Below are 21,004 nucleotides of genomic sequence, written 5' to 3'. Positions count from 1 at the left end.
ACGATTTGATATCGCTGCTCAGCTGTTAATTTTCAAACCAAACTAAACATAAATCACTCGACAAATGTGTCACATAAACACCAAAAAATTTGGTTCGCGATGCATATGTGTGTAAGCTTTCAGTTTTATCAGGAATTAAGCGAGTGGGTAGCGCGACTAATTATGTGAAAGAATCGAAACGCTATTGTATTAGGTATACTATAATTAATTAATCAAATAAGGGATGATAAACGGAGTAAGGTAAGAATGAGTTTGAATCGATGTTATTGTTTTTTGCCGCTCGTTGCAATCACGTCCGCTTTTATCGTTGGTGTGTACATATGGAACTTATCATCTTCGTCATCAGATACATCCAGCTCGGGAATAGTAGCGCACCATGGTTTCATCTTGTCGGATGAGAACACAGAACTGTATTTACGTCCTGTAATCTGTATTCCGGGGATATCTCCGACGACGTAGCGATTATTTCCCAGAACCTTGGCAACTTGATAGGGTCCTCGGTATCGTGGTTCTAACTTGCGTGATTCTCCCGTTGCAGCCGGCTCATTTTCAATATCTACGAGGTTACCTATGGAATAAATAGAAGGGTTAGAATGCTTGGAGTCGAATCTCTGAGTCGATAACAGAGTCCTTCTTCTTATCATGTTCCAGATCTGCTTGTATGGCTGCCGTTAAATGGTTTTGCCGTCAACAGCATTGAAGATAAAAATGAGATCAATCGGACTAAATCCCGACGTATCATTCTTTTGTGAATTGACACTCTATTGAATTATGTAAAGTTAGGTCCCAATCCTTCGGGTTCTCACTCATAGTCCGTACATAATTAAGGATTGTTTGATTCTGGTTGTTCTTACAATAATCTTTAAACTGCTTTGAAGTAAACGCTGTTCCACGGTCGGATATAATAACGCTAGGCAAACCGAAATAACTTGATACTTCACTAATAATGTTTAGTACTATTAGGAACTTGCTGAACGGATCAGATATAGCCAGAATATGAGTATTTCCTCGTTTGCTGCGAATGAAGGGTCCAGATAGTCTACGTGAAGTTGTCGAAATGGTATTGGATCGGAGTCGTTCTAGTGCATACATCCTACGGGTTTTCCACCTTTCGACTTGTGGTAGCAGCATTCAATGTAGTCCCTTACGTATTTTCGCATTTTTGGGAACCAGAATCTTTGTTTAATCCGTGAAATGGTTTTGTCCAATCCAAAATGCCCTACATCATCGTGACTTGTCCGTACTATACGCCACCTAACTGCCCTTAGAACAACGAAAGCCTTTCCATTTTCAACTTAGCAATACAGACGGTGACAGAGTCGTCAATGTCAGTTATTATAGTGCGTACTATTTAATCTAGAGGTATTTGAGAACTTAAATCCGGAGCACGACTCAAGGCGTCAACGTGAGCCATTTTGCTACCATCTCGTTGAATGAATTCACAATCGTACTCCAAGATCCACCAACGAGCTACCTGAGGTATTATTTCTTTGTTCACCTTAACTTTGGCAATAGCAGAAAAATTAGTAATAAGACGAAATGGTTTACCCAAGATATACACCCGGAATCTTTGAAGCGTCTCTACTACGGCCAATGTCTCGAGTTCGTAGCTGTGGTACTTACTTTCAGCTGCTGTACAATGTCGGATAAAATAACAAACAGGTCGCCAATCCTTTTGATCATGTGACTGTAGCAGCACTCCTGCCAGAACTACAGCACAAGCGTCGGTGTGGACCTCGTGATTCGCTGATAAATCATATAAAACCAGTACGGATCCCAATTTCCGATGAGTTCATGGAAAGCTTCTTGTTGAACATTCGTCCAATTAAATGTTTCTTGTTCAGTTTTCCGTAAAAGAAGGGTTAGGGGCACAGATATTAAGGAGTAGTTTTCCACAAACTTTCGAAAGAATCCCGTGAGACCTAAAAACCGTCTTTGACATTTGTCGGAACTTTAAAATTTCGAATAGCGCTAACTTTATTGTCGCCCGGGGTAATTTCGTTTTTATTTGTTTTGTGTCCAAGGAACGTTATCTCCGATTGAAAAAATTGGAATTTGCCATAGCGAAGTGTTAAGCCACTCTCCTTAAGGATTTTGAGAAACTTTTCGAGCCGTTGAATACCTTCATTAAATGTTTTACTCGGGATAATCACATCGTCCAAATATGCGAGTACATCGCCTGGCTCCATGCGTTTGACTGTTTTATTCATTACGGCTTGAAAGACGGCTGTAGCATTGAGAAGACCAAATGGCATTCGGTTATACTCGTAGTGGCCATCAGAGATAACGAATGCTGTGTACGGTTTCAATTATTCGTTTACCTTGATTTGATGATACCCATGGGTAAATCCAATTGCGTGAAATAGGCATGGCCTGCTAATTGGGCGAACTGTTCTTCCAAGTTGGGCATAGGAAATGGAATTTTTAGAGTAATACTACTAAGACGACGGTAGTCGACGCAAAGCCGATGATCTCCATTACTTTTTGCGACACAGAATATCTCTTCCCAAAAGTACATTTTCGCTAAGCAAATTGTCTTCCACCACCAGCGTTTCAGTTACGTATACAATTCCATCAATATATGGTATTTGCAAGAAGTTTCTGGGTGCAAAAGAATTTTCCGTCGGATAAAATAACAAACAGGTCGCCAATCCTTTTGATCATGTGACTGTAGCAGCACTCCTGCCAGAACTACAGCACAAGCGTCGGTGTGGACCTCGTGATTCGCTGATAAATCATATAAAACCAGTACGGATCCCAATTTCCGATGAGTTCATGGAAAGCTTCTTGTTGAACATTCGTCCAATTAAATGTTTCTTGTTCAGTTTTCCGTAAAAGAAGGGTTAGGGGCACAGATATTAAGGAGTAGTTTTCCACAAACTTTCGAAAGAATCCCGTGAGACCTAAAAACCGTCTTTGACATTTGTCGGAACTTTAAAATTTCGAATAGCGCTAACTTTATTGTCGCCCGGGGTAATTTCGTTTTTATTTGTTTTGTGTCCAAGGAACGTTATCTCCGATTGAAAAAATTGGAATTTGCCATAGCGAAGTGTTAAGCCACTCTCCTTAAGGATTTTGAGAAACTTTTCGAGCCGTTGAATACCTTCATTAAATGTTTTACTCGGGATAATCACATCGTCCAAATATGCGAGTACATCGCCTGGCTCCATGCGTTTGACTGTTTTATTCATTACGGCTTGAAAGACGGCTGTAGCATTGAGAAGACCAAATGGCATTCGGTTATACTCGTAGTGGCCATCAGAGATAACGAATGCTGTGTACGGTTTCAATTATTCGTTTACCTTGATTTGATGATACCCATGGGTAAATCCAATTGCGTGAAATAGGCATGGCCTGCTAATTGGGCGAACTGTTCTTCCAAGTTGGGCATAGGAAATGGAATTTTTAGAGTAATACTACTAAGACGACGGTAGTCGACGCAAAGCCGATGATCTCCATTACTTTTTGCGACACAGAATATCTCTTCCCAAAAGTACATTTTCGCTAAGCAAATTGTCTTCCACCACCAGCGTTTCAGTTACGTATACAATTCCATCAATATATGGTATTTGCAAGAAGTTTCTGGGTGCAAAAGAATTTTCCGCCACCAAAGCCGTTTAATGTGACAACACAACGTTGTGATACGCCTACATCTTCAGCAAATGATTGACGAATAAGCGTACGTGTACTTCCAGGATCCACAAATGCATTTATACCATTTCCGTTGACCGATATTATTTGGCAAATGTCCGAATGGGCATTAGTATCGATTTTAATAATTTTTGGTTCCGCCTTTGGTTTTTCGGGACAACTGGCTGAGTCGTGTGTGGTACGATTGCAGTGACCGCAACGGGGCTTGCGCTGAGGTTCAGGACATTTCGAGGAATAATGTCCAACCTTTTGACAGTTATAGCACTTTACTGCAATTTCAATTTTGTCGTTGGCAACACGTTTTGGAAACGCTTGTATATTTTGCTTTTGAGCATTGGGATACGTGATCCCAATGCTAGACATATTAAAGTGATTATTTACTTCGTTATGCGCTGAATAGGCAAGACAGGAAAAGGAACTTTGACGTTAAGGAACTTTGACGTAAACTCTGGCCATGTTTGGAAGACATCTTCAGTTAAGTCTACCCAATACCGAGCAGAACCTAGCATCTTTTGTTGAACTGCAAATATTAGCCTTCGATCATCTCAACGATATGCGGTTCGAAGGGAGTTAACGCGTCTAATGAATTGTTGCAAGTCTAAGGACTTGATGGATGCTGGGTTGAATTCCGGTAAAAGAGATACCATTTCACTTATATTTCCGTACGAACTATTAATGTTTTCAGATACCGTAGGGCCGCGGTTGCATAAGTAGTTTGGCGGAATCGGGGTATATGGATTTTCGGTATATATTTGAAGATGTTGCGAATGTGTATTGTATTGTTTTAAGTCATAGTGTGGCTGTGAATATGTGCCGAAAGGTTCCGATGTTGCGTTACTGTGTCCCAAATGAGCATGAGGAATCGGAGAATTAATTTTTGGCTGTGACGAATAAGCATACGTTTGCGAATTAACGTGGTTTTGCGGAGTCGTTGAGAAATGAACGTGTTGCGGAAAGATCGAATGTTGCGGAAAGACAGCGACATTATCATGTTGCTGTTACGTGATAACATTAACGTGCTGCTGAGACGTAGCAACATTATCGTGTTGCTGTGACGTAACGATATTATAATGTTGCTGAGACCTAGCAACATTATCGTGTTGATGTGACGTAACGATATTATCCTGTTGCTGAGACGTAGCAACATTTGCGTGTGACGCACTCGATCGCGATAAGACTTGTTGAGACGTGTTAGGCATACGAATGTTACCATGTACACTACACTTCATAATTTCGTTTGCGTTTTGAGCGTTTTCGATTGGAGAGGAGATACCTCTCGGATGAAAAGATCTCTCTTGAAGTTCGCGCAATGATTTCTCTAATTCGGCAATTCTTTTCTGCATTGATTGGTTTTCTGCACTCGCGTACTCGTTGTCACTGTTATGGGCATTTAGTCTCTTCAATAAGTCTTCACGATTTCCCGACGTTGAGAGTCCTGCTTCTCTGCATTTATGTTGCAGGTCTTTCTTGCTGACGTAATCCTTCTTCGGAGGCATGTTGCTTCGTTTCTTTGCTTTTTATACGGTCATTTTTCGCACGATAAGGAATGATACACGGAGTAAAGTAAGATTAAGTTTTAATCGATGTTAACGTTTTTTGCGGCTCGTTGCAATCACGTCCGCTTTTATAGTTGGTTCTCTCTCGACAGAATGTCGGAAAAAAATCCACTAATCTCGACATAATAGGTTCTATTTACCATATATGATGTCAAAGTCTTTAGCAAAATCTGTATACACCGAATCAATCTGAGAATGGGCTTCCAATGCGTGCATGCTGTGCTTACAGAAGATGGCTAGGTTGGTAGTAGTTAAGCGCCCAGGCATAAACCCATGCTGATTGGGATCGATATAAGCATGAATTAGGAAGGATCATTTTTTACAAACTATCTTTTCAAAAAGCTTAGCAATATTGCTGATTGTAACAGTTGGCCTGTAGTTCAAGACAGCAGCTTTACTACCATTTTTGTGAATCGGCATTATCTTGTAAATTTTGCATCTAAAAATAAAGATAAGGATATCTTTCATTATGACGAAAAAAGCTGGAAGCCCTTAAGTGAGTGGGGTGTGTCCAAAGTTTACACTGAGAACACTACGCAGAATGTTAGCGCAAATACTATGTGCTGCATCAACCCATAGTTCAATAGTTCATAGTTCAGTGTAATTAGATTGAATGTAATCACGTGTCGTTATAGAAGATATATGGAAATTCAGAGAATAGCGCCAGCACTGAAGAGATTAAAGATTAATAGGTGTAGAGAGCAGTAAACGGCGCAAAGGGTGGTCCCGGTCCAACAAGTGTTTAGAAAACAGTAGAACTAGAGAGAGCGACGCAGAGCCACAAAGAACATTGCTATTCGCATGGTGCACCTGAGACGGAGGCGACGTAGACAAATTAGGGAAAGAGAGCGCCAAAACAAGAAGAAGCTTTGAATTGCATATAAAAGCCATTCATGGCAGACGGCATGTTGTTTTTTTACGAACGATGTTTGAAGAAGCATTAATCGGGAATAAAACTGTTCTCTCTCTTTTTGATTAATGACATCTGATTCGGGAATAAAACGAAAGACAGACGGCCAAGATGCTGATCGTTAAAATTGTTGTGGTAAATGGAGCGGTAATCCGAACAGAAGAGAACTTTGAACCAAAAGAAGGCCGAAGGTGACTTCTAAGCCAGTGACGCCGGTTACTGGGTGTTTTTTGGTGGTGCTTTGCTGGGAGTAGAGGCCCATAATGGATCTCATTCGGGAAAATGATCAACCGTCAAGTCCTGCTTCTTCTTATAGATGAATCGAGTCACTCTAACTGATTGCGTCCAAAACTCATAATTGAAGACTGCTCAGGAACTCCAATTTCAAAGTTGATAAACTTCAAAGTATTTATATTCACGTATTTATTTTGTCAAAGGATTACAAGTAATTAGGTCCACCTTAATTTTCAGCTTATCCGCGACAAATTCCGCTTCTGAATTGTTAATTTGGAAACCGCTTGCTAGGTAGAACATCAAATTGGTCACATGAAGGCGCAAACTTTTGCTCTTTGCTCTCTACGCAAAAAATTTTGATCAGATATTTTTATTTTATATAGATTATAATGACCAGTACCACTTCAACCTCCGAAGATATAAGTCGTGCCACTACAGTTCAAAGCCTCGCTTCGCTTAAGCGAGGGCTTAAGCCCTTAACCAACAATCATGACAGACCCACCAGACATTTAACAAAATGACCTTAAAATCATACCAATCCCAATTAGGCAACCCAAAATTAATTCTTATTAAAAGAAAAGATAACAACTCTTTTGAAAGAATATCACCATTTATCGTAAAAAAATCTGTGGACTTCCTGTGGAGGAGAACTTGAGGGATGTAAACGAACAAGGGACGGCAGCCTATTAATAAAAACCAAAAACGAATTACAAGCCAGAAAACTCCTGAAACTAACAACAATCGTAGATGTGGAAGTAACAGCAACTGAACATGTAACATTAAACTTCTCTAAGAGAGTTATTTATTGCAACGACCTCAGATATATCGATGAAGACACCATTCTACAAGAGTTAAAACGATAAAAAGTAACTAAAGTAAAAAAAATAATGAAAAACAAAACCCCAACTCTAACTCTGATAGCTACAACATCACCTTAGTTGAAACTTGATTGATTATTATAACATTTGAGTCACACAAACTCACCGAAATATTACGAATCGGTTACGAAACAGTCCAACAGTCCCACTTCGATGCAAGAAATGCCTGGCACCAATTGTTGAGAAAAAAAAACGTAAACGACGGAGAAACATGCACAAATGAAAAAACTGCTAAAATTGCTGAAACCACCCAGAACCTAACCATCAGCACAGCCCAATTGACCGATTGACTTTCATTAAAAACCAGGATTTAACAGCCATTAAAACCACACAAAAAGTTGACCATAAAACTGCCCAACGCATATATTTCGAACGACACGGTTTCCAACGAAGAGACACCTATGCCAAAACACTTACAAACAGCACAACCCAGATGACAACTAACACTCAATCACCCAATATTCACAGAAATACACTGACAAACACAACCCAATCGCAGCATCAAAATTCGCACACCACACCCACATCAATAGCACAAAACACGCACAAAAGACTTAAAAATAAAAATCTTCCCGAAAGATAAGTCTAATAACATATCTACAAACCTCAAATCAAAGACCAAAGCTCTAAAAAAAATCAAGAACACTAACAACAGCGACAGCTAATCCATATAGTACCTTAAGCTCTACGAAAAACTTAAACCTAAATCTTTAACACCACCCTTAAATAAAGTTATAAGCTTTCATTTTCTCACAAATGGATCTAACTATAATCCAATGGAATATAAAAGGATATGTAAACAACTACAGCCATATCCTTATTCTCATAAAAAAATACGCTCCTCACATAATTTTGCTCCAAGAAACCCACTTACAATACATTAATAACAATCCAACCCCAATAAACTGCAAACTATTAACAAATACAAATACAACCAACAGATTTGGGGGCGTAGCACTACTAGTGCACAAGTCAATTCAGTACACTGTTCTCAACACGAGAGAACGCTATAGTCGAATTCCCCGACTATCTGATACCCGTTACTCAGCTAGTGGAAGTGCGAAGGAGTAATTTCAACACTGACAGTTTTTGGCGGTTTGTGGGCGTGACAAAAAGTTTTTTGGCAAATCGAGAAATATTTAGAAGACTAACAAAAATTTTTAAAAATATCAAAACATTATTCAAAAATGTGGGCGTGGGAGCTTTGGCCGGTTTGTGGGCGTTAGAGTGGGCGTGGCAAAAAACTTTGAAATCAATAGATTTTTAACAGACTAATAAAAAAATATTAAAACATTTTTCAAAAGTGTGGGCGTGGCAATTTTGGGCGATTTGTGGGCGTGGCAAAACAGTTTTTCTGCAGATCGATAGAAATTTACAATGCTAATAAAAAAATGAAAAAATATCAAAACATTTTTTAAAAGCGTGGGCGTGGCAGTTTTGGGCGGTTTGTGGGCGTTAGAGTGGGCGTGGCAACATGAATCAAACAAACAAACTTGCGCTGCGTCTATGTCTCTGGAGTGTGCCTGCTTAATCTCAACTTTCAACTGGGAACATTACAACGCACTTACCCATCACACAAACGAGAAATACCCCACCTCCCATAACGTAAACAATGAAGCCGCCCAAATCAATAGAATTATTCCTTATAGCGCAAACCTTTCCATCCCACAAATCTCACCAAACACACATCCATACAGGGTTCCATGGTGGAATAAACACCTCGACCAATTACGAAAACAACCCACTACCCCTTCATCCAAAATATGGGCCAATATAAGACGCTTCTGCGGTATTAACCCAGTAAAAAATATCCATGCCATCTCAAACCCAGAAAACAATGAGACTACATTGGCTAGCAACAAAATTGCTAACATATTTGCACAATACTTTTCTGACCTCTCCGGCGACTGGAACGTTTCAGAGGAGCTCCGAAACAATAAATATAGAAATAACCTACATAACTACCCCCTCTCCAATAGCTCAATCCATAGAAGAAAACATAACAAAAATCAGAGTAACAAAACTATTTAACGAACTATTCATTAGCTACATACCACAAGCCTACAAAACAAGTCTAATCATCCCAATCCTCAAACCGAACACCGAAAAAACTAAAACTTCTTCATACCGACCCATCTCTCAAAACTGTTGTTTAGCACAAACGCAAAATAAAATAATAGCGAAAATACTCTGGTGGCTAGTGACACATAACAACCCACTTAACGAAAACCAATTCGGATTTAAAAAAGGCAAATCGACTATGTAGAAGGTAACTAAGTTAACCGGGCGACGGGAGAAACCGATTGTCCGATGAACAGCTCTGGCCAAATTGCTGACACAGCGTCTGGCCGGAAGCTCGAGCGCAGCTGGCTAGCTCTTCATGTTGACAGAGGCCGCTGCAAAGCTCATTTTTGTTAGCATTTAAGTTCAGTTCGTTTTAGATATTCAAAGAATAAATAACACAAGTTCACAATATAACAACTCCGGCCATCCGCCGTTGTATCTATTATTATTAACAACCTTCCCTTAATAATAAATCATTCACGTGTACTTATGTACGCTGATGATGTAAAATTATGCTTGCAATATAAGGACATTTCTCGCCATTTGGACTTACAATCCGATCTAGATTGCTTTCAAACCTGGTGCCGTGATAACGTATTAAACTTAAATGGCTCTAAGTGTAAAGTTATGACCTTTTGTCGTGCCAACTCAATGCACGCGACTTACACTTTAAGTGGGTGCTCTTTGGACAGAATAACACATGTTGATGATCTTGGTGTTCTTCTGGACCCTAAACTTAAATTTTCAGACCATATTTCGTTTATTGTCAATGCGGCCAGGGGTGTGCTTGGTTTTATAAAACGGTGGTCAAAGAAATTTGATGATCCTTTCATGACCAAAACCTTATTTATTTCTCTAGTCCGTCCGATCCTCGAGTATGGATCACCTGTTTGGAGTCCACAATATGAAGTTTACTCGGACCGCATTGAATCGGTTCAAAAGAACTTCTTACTTTTTGGCTTACGGCGCCTTAATTGGGATGCAAACCTTAGATTACCTCCTTATTCAAGTAGATTAATGTTAATTAACTTACCCTCCTTAGCTAACCGTAGAACGATGCTTGGAACAGTCTTTATTTTTAACCTTATTCGTGGTGAAGTGGATAGTCAAGACTTGGTTAGTCGGCTAAATTTCACTGTTCCAAGCAGATTTACTAGAAATTACGTACCTCTAATTTAAAATCATTGTAGATCTAACTATGAGTTGCATGATCCCTACAGAGTATTATGTTCTGACTATAATAGATTCTATCCTATTATCTCTAATTCTGACTCTCTGCCGTTCTTAAAGCGATCAATACTAACGTATTTAACAAATTTTTAGATGTTACTCTTCGTCCTTTACTGTCTTCTATATCACGTCTATCCTCCCGCGATTCGATCCGTACGATACACGGCAGCGCCACTCGGTCGGTTGGGCGGGAGATGTGGCCGTGGGACTCGAGCATTAAAAAAACTCGTAGAGTAAAAGGGTATACTAGATTCGTTGAAAAGTATGTAACAGGCAGGAAGCGTTTCTGACCATATAGTATATATATTATTGATCAGGATCAATAGCCGAGTCGATATGACCATGTCCGTCTGTCCGTCCGTATGAACGTCGAGATCTCAGGAGCTATAAAAGCTAGAAAGTTGAGATTAAGCATGCAGACTCCAGAGACATAGACGCAGCGCAAGTTTGTCGATTCATGCTGCCACGCCCACTACAACGCCCACGAACCGCCCAAAACTGTCACGCCTTCACTTTTGAAAAATGTTTTGATATTTTCTCATTTTTGCATTAGTCTTGTAAATTTCTATCGATCTGTAAACAAACTTTTTGCCAATTCCACCCTAACGCCCGCCCTAACTCCCACAAACCGCCCAAAACTGCCACGCCCACACTTTTGAAAATGTTGATATTTTTTCACATTTTTTTTAGTTCTGTAAATTACGCTCGATATGCCAAAAATCTTTTTGCACCGCCCACTCTAACGCCTACAAACCGCCAAAAACTGTCAGTGTGGAAATTTCTCCTTTGCACTTCCACCATCTGAGTAACGGGTATCAGATAGTCGGGGAACTCGATTATACGCGTTCTCTCTTGTTTTTTCTGCTATCTGAGCCCCTAGGCCAGATGCCAACATAATCTCCATAAATCTACAATTGATTGATTGGATCACATTCCCCACTATTGTGAGGAGATAACTGGCTCGTCGTGACAGTGACCGCAGCGTTGGACCTTCACCAGCGGCACCCCAACTTATTAATTGACACCCAAATAAAACAGAATCCACGACAAAAAAATCTGTAAATGAGCAACTATACTCAAACTAACCCTTCAGATTCTGCATTTACAATAAAATATTCAAATATTTTTGTGGTTTTAAGAAAAAGGGTCCTACACAAGAATAAATTCTGCATTTCTATAATAATGCATTAAATAGTAGATATGTATGTTTTATAACTTTTTTTTTGTTACAATTTTTCGATATTTTATTTACGTAAAAATAAAATATTTGGACATATGATTGAATATAACGCCGTTTTGGTGGCGTCATAATGGTGGTCTACAATTGTTTGAACCACTTTGGAGTTTTCTTTCTTCCACCGTTTTTGTGGTTTGATTCTGGGTAGAAGTTGATGCCCTTGGGCACCATGAGGGCCATGTTTGAGTGCGGCAACCGTGCGGACCGTTTGGATGAAGGTCTTCCAGCTGTTCCTGCCCTCCTGCCGCCAGCTGTACGGCCATCCAATGATGACTGTGTCTGGATGACTGAGCTGAGGCAACCAGGACATCGCAGAAGCCCTTCACCTTCTCGTCGGTCATGTACTTGCGTAGCGTGGCTTTCGCATCCTGTCTTTGTTGGTGATCTTGGTGTGGTCGCCCCTTATCACAGACACACAAATCGTCAATCCCTTGCCAGCTTTCAGCTGTGTGGCAAAGGAGAATATCTTCCTGTACTTTGGCAAGAGGTTGTCGTTGAGCTTCGAAAGCACCAAAATTTGGGGACGCCTCCAGGCGGAGGAGCGAGTACCTGGCGGCGGTAAGGGCCCTCGGTACTCTATGTATTTGTAGATCATGATGGCCATTCCCATAGCAATCAGTGCGAAATACCAGGAAGTCATGATCATGACTGATATGCACAGGGTCAGGCCGATCAACGACAAGCTCCAGTGGTAGAACTTGAAGCGTGGTCTCCAGTTAGGAGTCCTCAGAGGGGTTTGCACGGCGCAGGCCAGGTTGACAAAGCCGTAGCACATGAGGAAGAACATGGAGAGCAGAGGAGCCAGCAAGTCCACGTTGCCCAACAGGATGCCGCACTGGCAAATGACGATGGTCAGGAGCAGTGCACGGGTGGGTTCGACACGCTTCGAGGACTTGGCAAACGGAGCCAGGAAGGGGATGATATCATCCCTGGCAATCGCCTGCAGCAGGCGGGATGCTCCAGTTAAACTCTGCAGACCAGCGCCCAAGGTGGAGAGGAAGGAGCCAATCAGAATGACCCACTGATTTGGCCAGGCTATGTTGGCCACCACCAGTTTGCCGCCAATAGACTGACCGAATTTGTCCCTCAGCAGGAGATTGTCCACAGTGCCGGCAAAGAACATAACGCTGGACAAGTAGACTGTGCTGGTGGTTAGAATGGCACATATCGTTCCGATGGGTATGCTCTTCTGGGCGTCAGCCAGGTCGCCCGATTGGAGCCAGCCATGATGCCTGTGACCGATGGGAAGAAGATGCCGATAAGAAGGGTGAACGACGTGGTAATGTCGGCCATGATCTGATTGTATGACTCTCCACTGGTGTTCTCAATGTCGATTGCATTATTGCCGTAGGATATGAACTGGCCCTTCTCCAAGAACGAACACTCCGCTGGCCAACCCCTTGGTCACGTTGTTGGCCAGGTAGTATTCCTCGCATTTACCATCTGGGCAGTATATGTCGCGTAAGAAGGAGTCTTCCTTTGTGCAATTCTCGAGCGGGATGTCCTTCAAGAGTCGTTTTCCCAGAACACACATGTATAGCTTTTCGTTGCCATGGATAATATGTCAAATATTCCCACATAGACCGCTATTATCGAAAGGATGACGCAGGCCAGGGCCACCGTCGCGAACTTATTGACGAATTTCACGCCCAGGAACACAATGAGACCCATAAAGATGAGCAGCAAATTGCCGTAAACCCTGAAATTGTTGTACATCGCGTCAGCATCAAATCGATGCCCACGGCGCCATGTATGTCAATACGATGTCCACGGCACCAACGATGTACATCGCCGCTGCTAGTGTGGTGCCCGTATAGAACAACATCCCACCGCTCCACCGAATTCAGATCCCAGGGATCGTGGTATCATGAAGTAACTCCCCCCCGCCGGAACCACCCCGTTCGTTGCAATGGCCGAAATCGAGATCGCGGTTAGCATTGTCACACAGCAGCAGGTCAGAACAATCAAGAATCCTAACAAACTAATACTGACAAACTAGTATTACTATTATTCCAGCCGACGCGCTATACAAATTCTAATTGTGTGGTTTATGTAATACAAAATTTTATTTAAATATCACAGCCGATGCGCTAAAAGAATATCAATTTTAAATTCCTGATTGACTTTGTGGTTTACATGGCCGTCAGTCGGGTGAAGGACAAGGGGACTAACGTGTAGTTTCAAGCTTGCTAGAAGTACGCGCCGTAATTGTCCATACACCCGGAAGTGCGACTATACTCTCCACGCGAGGGCGGCTAGAAACAGGTCCCCTGGCAAGGTTATGTCCCTGCCAGAGGATGCAGGCAAATGGTAGTCGGGCGTCCCGGGCCGGACTAAGGTGTCACTTGACCCGTGCCGAGAGTCAGCCTGACTGAGGGCCCGGTCACAAAATAGCTCAGTCTCAAACGGAGAGCTCAGGGTACCTGGCGACCCCCTGTTCTAAGAAGCCTTACCCGGGCGTCGCGGATCTCCGCCCGGGTGGACCCCCTTTTTCTCCGCAACTCGTGGGAACCACATGGAGTCAAAAAATATGAATAAAAAGGAGTCAGTATCTCCCAAAAAACCTACTCAAACTCCAGTGACGACGGAGTCTGGCCGTACAAATTTCAAGGCAGCGAAGCTGGCGAATGAGCCCACCTGCCTGGCCACCACCACAGGATCGGGTTCGGGTGAACCCCGCCTCAAGTCTGAGGCGACTGAGTGCAAGCCGCCCAAAGCCGTCGCCATGGGAACATCTCCAGGCGATACAACCGTGGTGGAGATGCCCACAGCAGATGTCCGTGAGGCTTCTGAAAATAAACCTCCACCACAGTAAGGCAGCCTCTGCTGCTCTTCAACTGATCCAGTCCTGAACCAGGAACCTTTGATAGTGGGAGGAAAGGTTTCAGGATTAGGGACTAGGGAATATACGCTTCTACCAGCTCCTAGCGAAGGTAAAGTAAGGGCCTTCATCTTAGCCAAAACGCACCTTAGCATTTTACTGCTCCATAATTACAGCGATGCAGATAACCCCTTGATGCCCTTGACCTTGGTCACGAGGAAAGGTTTCAGGATTAGGGACACCTTAGCATTTTACTGCTCCATAATTACAGCGATGCAGATAATGCGGCAGCCACCGTGGAGAGTCAGCCATCTCCGTTCCGAGTGCTGTCATCGTATGTGGCCTACGAAAGGCAAGAACCGCCGGATGAGCTGGAAAGGAGACTGCTCGAAGGCAGCGAAAAGCAAAACATAGGCCTACTAATAGGCTGTGATGCTAACGCCCACCACACACAATGGGAAAGTACAGACACAAACGACCGCGGTGAATCTCTTTTTAACTTTATCTTTAGTTCAAATCTCTTCATATGCAATAAAGGTAATGACCCCGCCTTTATCATTAAGAACCGAAAAGAGACCTAACTCTCGTCTCTAAACCACTATTAGAGACAGTAACTCACTGGAGGGTGCTAGATAAGCACTCTTTCTCGGACCACAGGTATATATAAACAACCCTCACAATCAGCCCCTCAAAACTCAAGGAAAACAGACTGGCAAAAATACAAAAATATTTTCACAGAAACCTGCAACTATGCACTAAAAAAGGCCTGCCCCAATAGCAAGCCCAAAAGAAAACCTCCCTGGTGGTCAGCAGAACTATCTCCCTTCCGAATGGACTGCAGAACCCTTTTTAACAGGGCCAAGGCAGGAAATGAGGAGGCCCTGTGGACCGCCTACAAAAAAGCCCTTGCAAATTACAAAAAAGCCATCAGGAAAGCAAAGCGATCCTCGTGGCATTCCTTCTGCTCAGAAATTGAAAATACAACTGAATCAGCCAGGCTTAAAAAAATCCTCTCCCAATCGGCCACAACCCTAGGCTACCTTAAAAGAGCAGATGGCTCCTAGACCAGCTCGAGTAAGGAATCTCTGGAGATACTTCTAGACACTTACTTCCCAGGAAACAGCCAAAACGCTCTCACCTCCCATCATACAAACGCCACACTGGCAAGCATCGAACTGTGTTTAGACCCAAAGGTCCTCCATTGGGCCATACACAGTTTTAAACCATACAAATCTGCAGGTTCAGACAAAATCATACCCGCACAAATCCAACATGCGGGAAACATAGCCATAAACTGGCTTCTAGACATTTTTAAAAGGTCCCTACTTCTTGGACACCTACCGCAATCGTGGCTAGAGTCCCGAGTTGTCTTCATCCCCAAAGCAGGGAAACCATCACACACGACCCCCAAGGATTTCAGACCAATTAGTCTGTCATCCTTCCTACTAAAGACCCTTGAAAGAATCATCAGCCTTCATCTGAGATCAACTCTCAATCCAAGTCTCATCACAGACACGCAACACGCCTACAAGAAAGGGAAATCGACAGAGACAGCTTTACACTCTCTCGTCTCCAAGATAGAAAAATCAATGTCCCAAAAGGAATATGCGCTGGTAGCTTTCCTGGATATAAAAGGAGCTTTTAACAACGTTATCCCAACGGCGATTACCGGAGCTCTGACAGACCTTGGGATGGACCGCCACTTGGTGGGACTCATAAACCAACTGCTCACCTGCAGGAAGGTTATGTCTTCACCAGGCGCGTCAACCCTCACTAGGCACGTCAGCAGAGGCACTCCGCAAGGAGGCGTCCTCTCCCCACTTCTATGGAACATAGCAGTCAACTCTGTGCGACATGGAAAGGGGTGGCTGCAGGATAATAGCCTATGCGGACGACGTTGCTAGATGATAGCACACAGGCAAATACCCCCAAACGCTATGCGATCTCATGAGCGAAAAACTCAGTGTTTTGTCCAGCTGGACCAAAAATAACGGATTAGGAGTTAACCCCTCAAAGACCGAGCTGGTTCTCTTCACTAGGAAGTATAATATACCAGACTTAGTCTAACCTATCCTCAACAATCAAAGACTTCCCTTCAGTAGCAGCGCAAGGTACCTGGGCGTAATACTTGACATGAAACTAAACTGGAACCTGAACCTCGCAGACAGATACAGAAAAACAGTATCGATGACACAACAATTCGTAATCAGCCTTGTATGGGTACCCGGACACAGGGACATAGAAGGCAACTCCATCGCAGATGAACTAGCTCGAGAAGGCACTACCGCGCCACTCATACAAGAGATGGAGGGCATGAGTATGCCTTTGGCCACATGTAAACTACTACTTAGGGAAGACCTAAACCGAAACAAACAGACAATATGGGAAAATACCACACACTGTCGCCTAACACGCCAAATATGGCCAAAAATAAACCCAAAAAGAACGTCAAAACTCTTAAGGCTGACCAGAGCAAACCTCAGCACTGCTATGAGAGTCATCACAGGGCATTGGTTGATAGGCACCCATGCCAGAAGACTATATGCCCCGTATAATGATTTCTGCCGTAGCTGTAGGGACAAGGAAATGGAAGAAACGGTAGAGCATCTACCATGCCACTGCCCAGCACTGCAAGCGAAAAGACTTGCTCAACTGGGAAGCAGATTCCTGATAGACACGTCCGACCTATCCGACACCGATCCACATCGGATACAAAAACTCACCAGCGCCTCTGGCTGGGGAAACTGCTAACTTCACACGAATCTCGACGGGCAAAAAGGGAAAACACACACGGTATCACAATGGACCTCTAATGGTCTAAGTGCGTCGGATAAAACCGACGGCCGGCAAAACCTAACCTAACCTAACCTTGTGGTTTACATTATTAATCTGTTTTACAATATTGTTGGGTCATGCAGCCGCCAAAACTGTGCAGTAGACTAATCTCATACTCTTAATATTGTAAATCTGAAGTAGTGTGTTAGTAGTTGCGATGCCCATAGTGCAAACCGCTGTTCTCGCACGCTCATTCCTTGTTCTCTTTGTTATCTACCTACGTTAAGCTTGGGCGCTGCATTCGGCTGTCTGTCCCGCCAATTGTCACTTCTTCGTTTTTCGGCAAAGACTCAACTTGTGCATTCGATATAGCTCTAGCTGCTGTAAACAATTAACAAAATAAACATAATCGGAAAATAAACAACTTTCTTCGGCAATTTATTATTCGCAACAGCTATTGAAAAAGCTCAGTAGCTAAACAAATATATTATATTATTATTAATATTATTATCACTTTATACCAACTTTCAAATTCTTATTGATTTTGCAATTTATGATGAACTGTGTGCATGTCCTCGCCATGCTAGTTGGCCCCATAAGCTGAACATCAACAAACACAGCTTCTCATGAGCCATGCATTCCGGAGGTATAGAAATTCTTAAAAATACGCTAGCGACTCAGAGTCTGACAGCGAAGATTCAGCAGAAAATTCTTCACTGAAAAAGGTCGGTGCTAACGCATTTACGGTTAAGAAAATGTCTTTCGACGCGGAACAGATTAGGGCGGTCATAACAGCACTACAAGTACAAGTTGTAGAAAGCCAACGTAGGAAACAGGAACTGAATTAAAAAATTCAGAAACTAGCCAGTAAGCGTTGTCCCTGCGCGGGCAGAAGTCCCACAAATTAAGGGTTTCCATCCAATAAAAATTGAGAGAACAATAAATTGTACCGAAGCATTGTCTACCAGAATAAGCAGCAAGCAGCAATAGCCGCATACTATAAGTTCGGAAACTATGAGAATAGTTCACCCAATTATCAGGCGGTTGTCATTATCAGGAGCAAAATTGGTAAATTGCTTACCAACAAGACCACTATGTCGTACGAAGCGTCGGCAGCAACGGTGCTGTAAGAGATGTTCCGAGATGACGCCTTGCGCATTTTCATCTCAGGGCTGAGGCGTAATCTCACGGATGTGCTATTCGCGGCAAAGCCGAAAGACATGCCATCAGCGCTCGCCTTGGCACAAGAAGTGGAATCCAAACACGAAAGATACACCTTCGCAACTGCGTATGCAAAAAGCCAAGAAGAAAGGGGCCGTAAGCCGCTCGGCCCCTCACAACAGGCAAAGGGTCAACCACGTTGCACAGGCCCCAGACGATACTGACACGGCTTATGCCGCAGCAGCCTCCAGTGCTGCAGGAAAGGTAGACGACGAGGCCATTCGGGAGTACGACTCTGATGCTATCAATTCTTTAGAGGGAAGTCTCTGCTGCCCGTCATCAGACGAACAGTAGCAGGGATCGATATGAAATTCATAGTTGACACGGGCGCGGCAAATAATTTCATACGACCATTTAAGGGGTTGAAAGGTGTCTGCCAGGTTGAGTTCCCATTTGCAATCCATTCGATTCATGGTGTGACTACAATCAGGAAAAAATGATTCGTGTCCACTTTGAATCTTAAAGCTACCTTCTTTATACTACCAGACTTGACTTCCTTTGACGCGATCGTTGGACTAGACCTGTTAGAACAGGCCGGCGTATCGCTTTACCTAGCTTCCGTGGCTCCAAAGTAGAAGAAATTGATTTTCAAAATAAATCCTTACCACCGAGCACAACAGAGCTCACAGGTCAGCCCAAGGAAATGTGAAGCAGGTACTCTCTTGAATACTACTTCCCGAAAATGGCGAAATTGGCGAGCGAGATTGCCGCTAATTGCAAAACATGCGCCAAAGCAAAGTATGACAGACATCCAAGAAAACAGGAGCTCGGCTCCTCACTTGCATAGACAAGTTTTCTAAATTCGCTATGGTACAGTCTATTCCATCTAGAACCATAGAAGATTTGAAACCGACCCTGCTACAACTGATGAATGTTTTCCCCAAAGCCAAGGCCATCTACTGCGACAATGAACCATCATTGATATCGCACACAGTATTGGCCGTGCTGGAAAACCATTTTGACGTCAGCATCTCGAATGTACCCCTCCACAGTGTCTCCAAGGGACAAGTGGAACGCTTCCATAGCACGTTGGCCGAACCTGTTAGATGCCTAAAAATTGACAAAGGCATAAGTGGCACGGTAGAATTGATCTTGATGGCTACCTCCAGATAAAACAAATCTATTTATGCGAGCAAACCCGGACGATCCTCAACGAGACGTCTAGAAATAAATAAAAAACGCCCAGGATATGACCAGGAACTGAGAAAACGCTTTTCGACAGAACAGAGTGTTCCAGGTGGGCGATAAAGTCCTAGTAAAGTCGAATAGACGGCTAGGCAACAAACCCACTCCCTCATGTGAGGAGAAGACCGTCAAAGCGGACTTGGGGACCACAGTCTTAATTAATGAGAGGGTGGTCCACAAAGACAACCTCAAATAACCCGAGCAGAACCCAGTTGCGGATCCCTCGGAGCTTTTTTGCCCTTTTATTATTTATAGCCACTTGGCATAAGTATAATTATTTTTTTTATTATTCGTAGCCACTTGGCATAGGTTTCATTATTTTTTTTATTATTCGTAGCCACTTGGCATAAGTTTTTATTACCTACGTTCACTACGTTCTTTAGTATTATTTGTTTTTTACTACAATTGGTGGTGGGCAACAACAATCTGAACGCATATTAATTGAAACAAAAATTACAGGTTCTTACTCTCGCTTCTACTCTGCCTTCTGGCCGTGACATCGGCCCATATCGCAAGAAATTAACATTCCCGTCGTTGACGGTAGAGTCTTGGTCTGGGAGGAATTTGCCTATGTTAGACACTCGGCCAATCTTTCTGAGTATAGGGGAGTAGTGGAGGAAACCGACAGTATTTTCGACTTGTTTCCCCAGTCCCACATGCGAAAGCTTCTGAGCATCGAAGCACAAAACCAAATTAATGAACTTACCAAAACTGTCAATAAAATTCTACAAGTTTCTAAAAACACGCATTAGATTCAGGGCATTTATACGAGATGTTGTTAATTCACAATAGAATTATTACTATTGAATTACAGAATATTGTGTTTGCCATTACACTTGCTAAAACTAACGTAGTTAGTCCAAATATTTTGGGTCATCCAGATTTGGAGTGTTTGGGTAGAGGAGCCCACCGATACCACCATCAGGGATATTTTGTCCGTTGTCCGAATTACAGAATCTTGTGCTTGCCATTACACTTGCTAAAATTAACGTAGTTAGTCCAAATATTTTGGATCATCCAGATTTGGAGTGTTTTGGGTAGAGGAGCCCACCAATACCCCCATCAGGGATATTTTGTCCGTTGCGTCCGTAAAAGTCTTGCAATCCCCCAACATTTTGCACTTTGTAATTAAATTCCCCAGGGTAAAATTAGCCAACAAAATCACCAATCCTTCTTGTGGCGCACCATGATACGGTTCTAAGGTTAGAAGATAAGAGAAGATGGAGAAGTCCGCACAGTCAA

General features: G+C 42.8%; 1 protein-coding gene and 1 pseudogene across 4 annotated transcripts in view; both read right to left on the bottom strand.

Moving 5' to 3' along the window:
* LOC122620870 (unconventional myosin-VIIa) overlaps positions 1–21,004 on the bottom strand; it is a 1,106,244-nt gene that overhangs the window by 2,746 nt on the left and 1,082,494 nt on the right. The gene's annotated exons all lie outside the window — the stretch shown is intronic.
* Positions 264–14,277, bottom strand: LOC122620098 (annotated as a pseudogene).

The sequence above is a fragment of the Drosophila teissieri genome, chromosome 3R, assembly GCF_016746235.2.
Source record: "Drosophila teissieri strain GT53w chromosome 3R, Prin_Dtei_1.1, whole genome shotgun sequence".
Classification (NCBI taxonomy): domain Eukaryota; kingdom Metazoa; phylum Arthropoda; class Insecta; order Diptera; family Drosophilidae; genus Drosophila; species Drosophila teissieri.
Note: the sequence above shows the minus strand (reverse complement) of the source record. Positions and strands in the feature narration are given on the sequence as shown.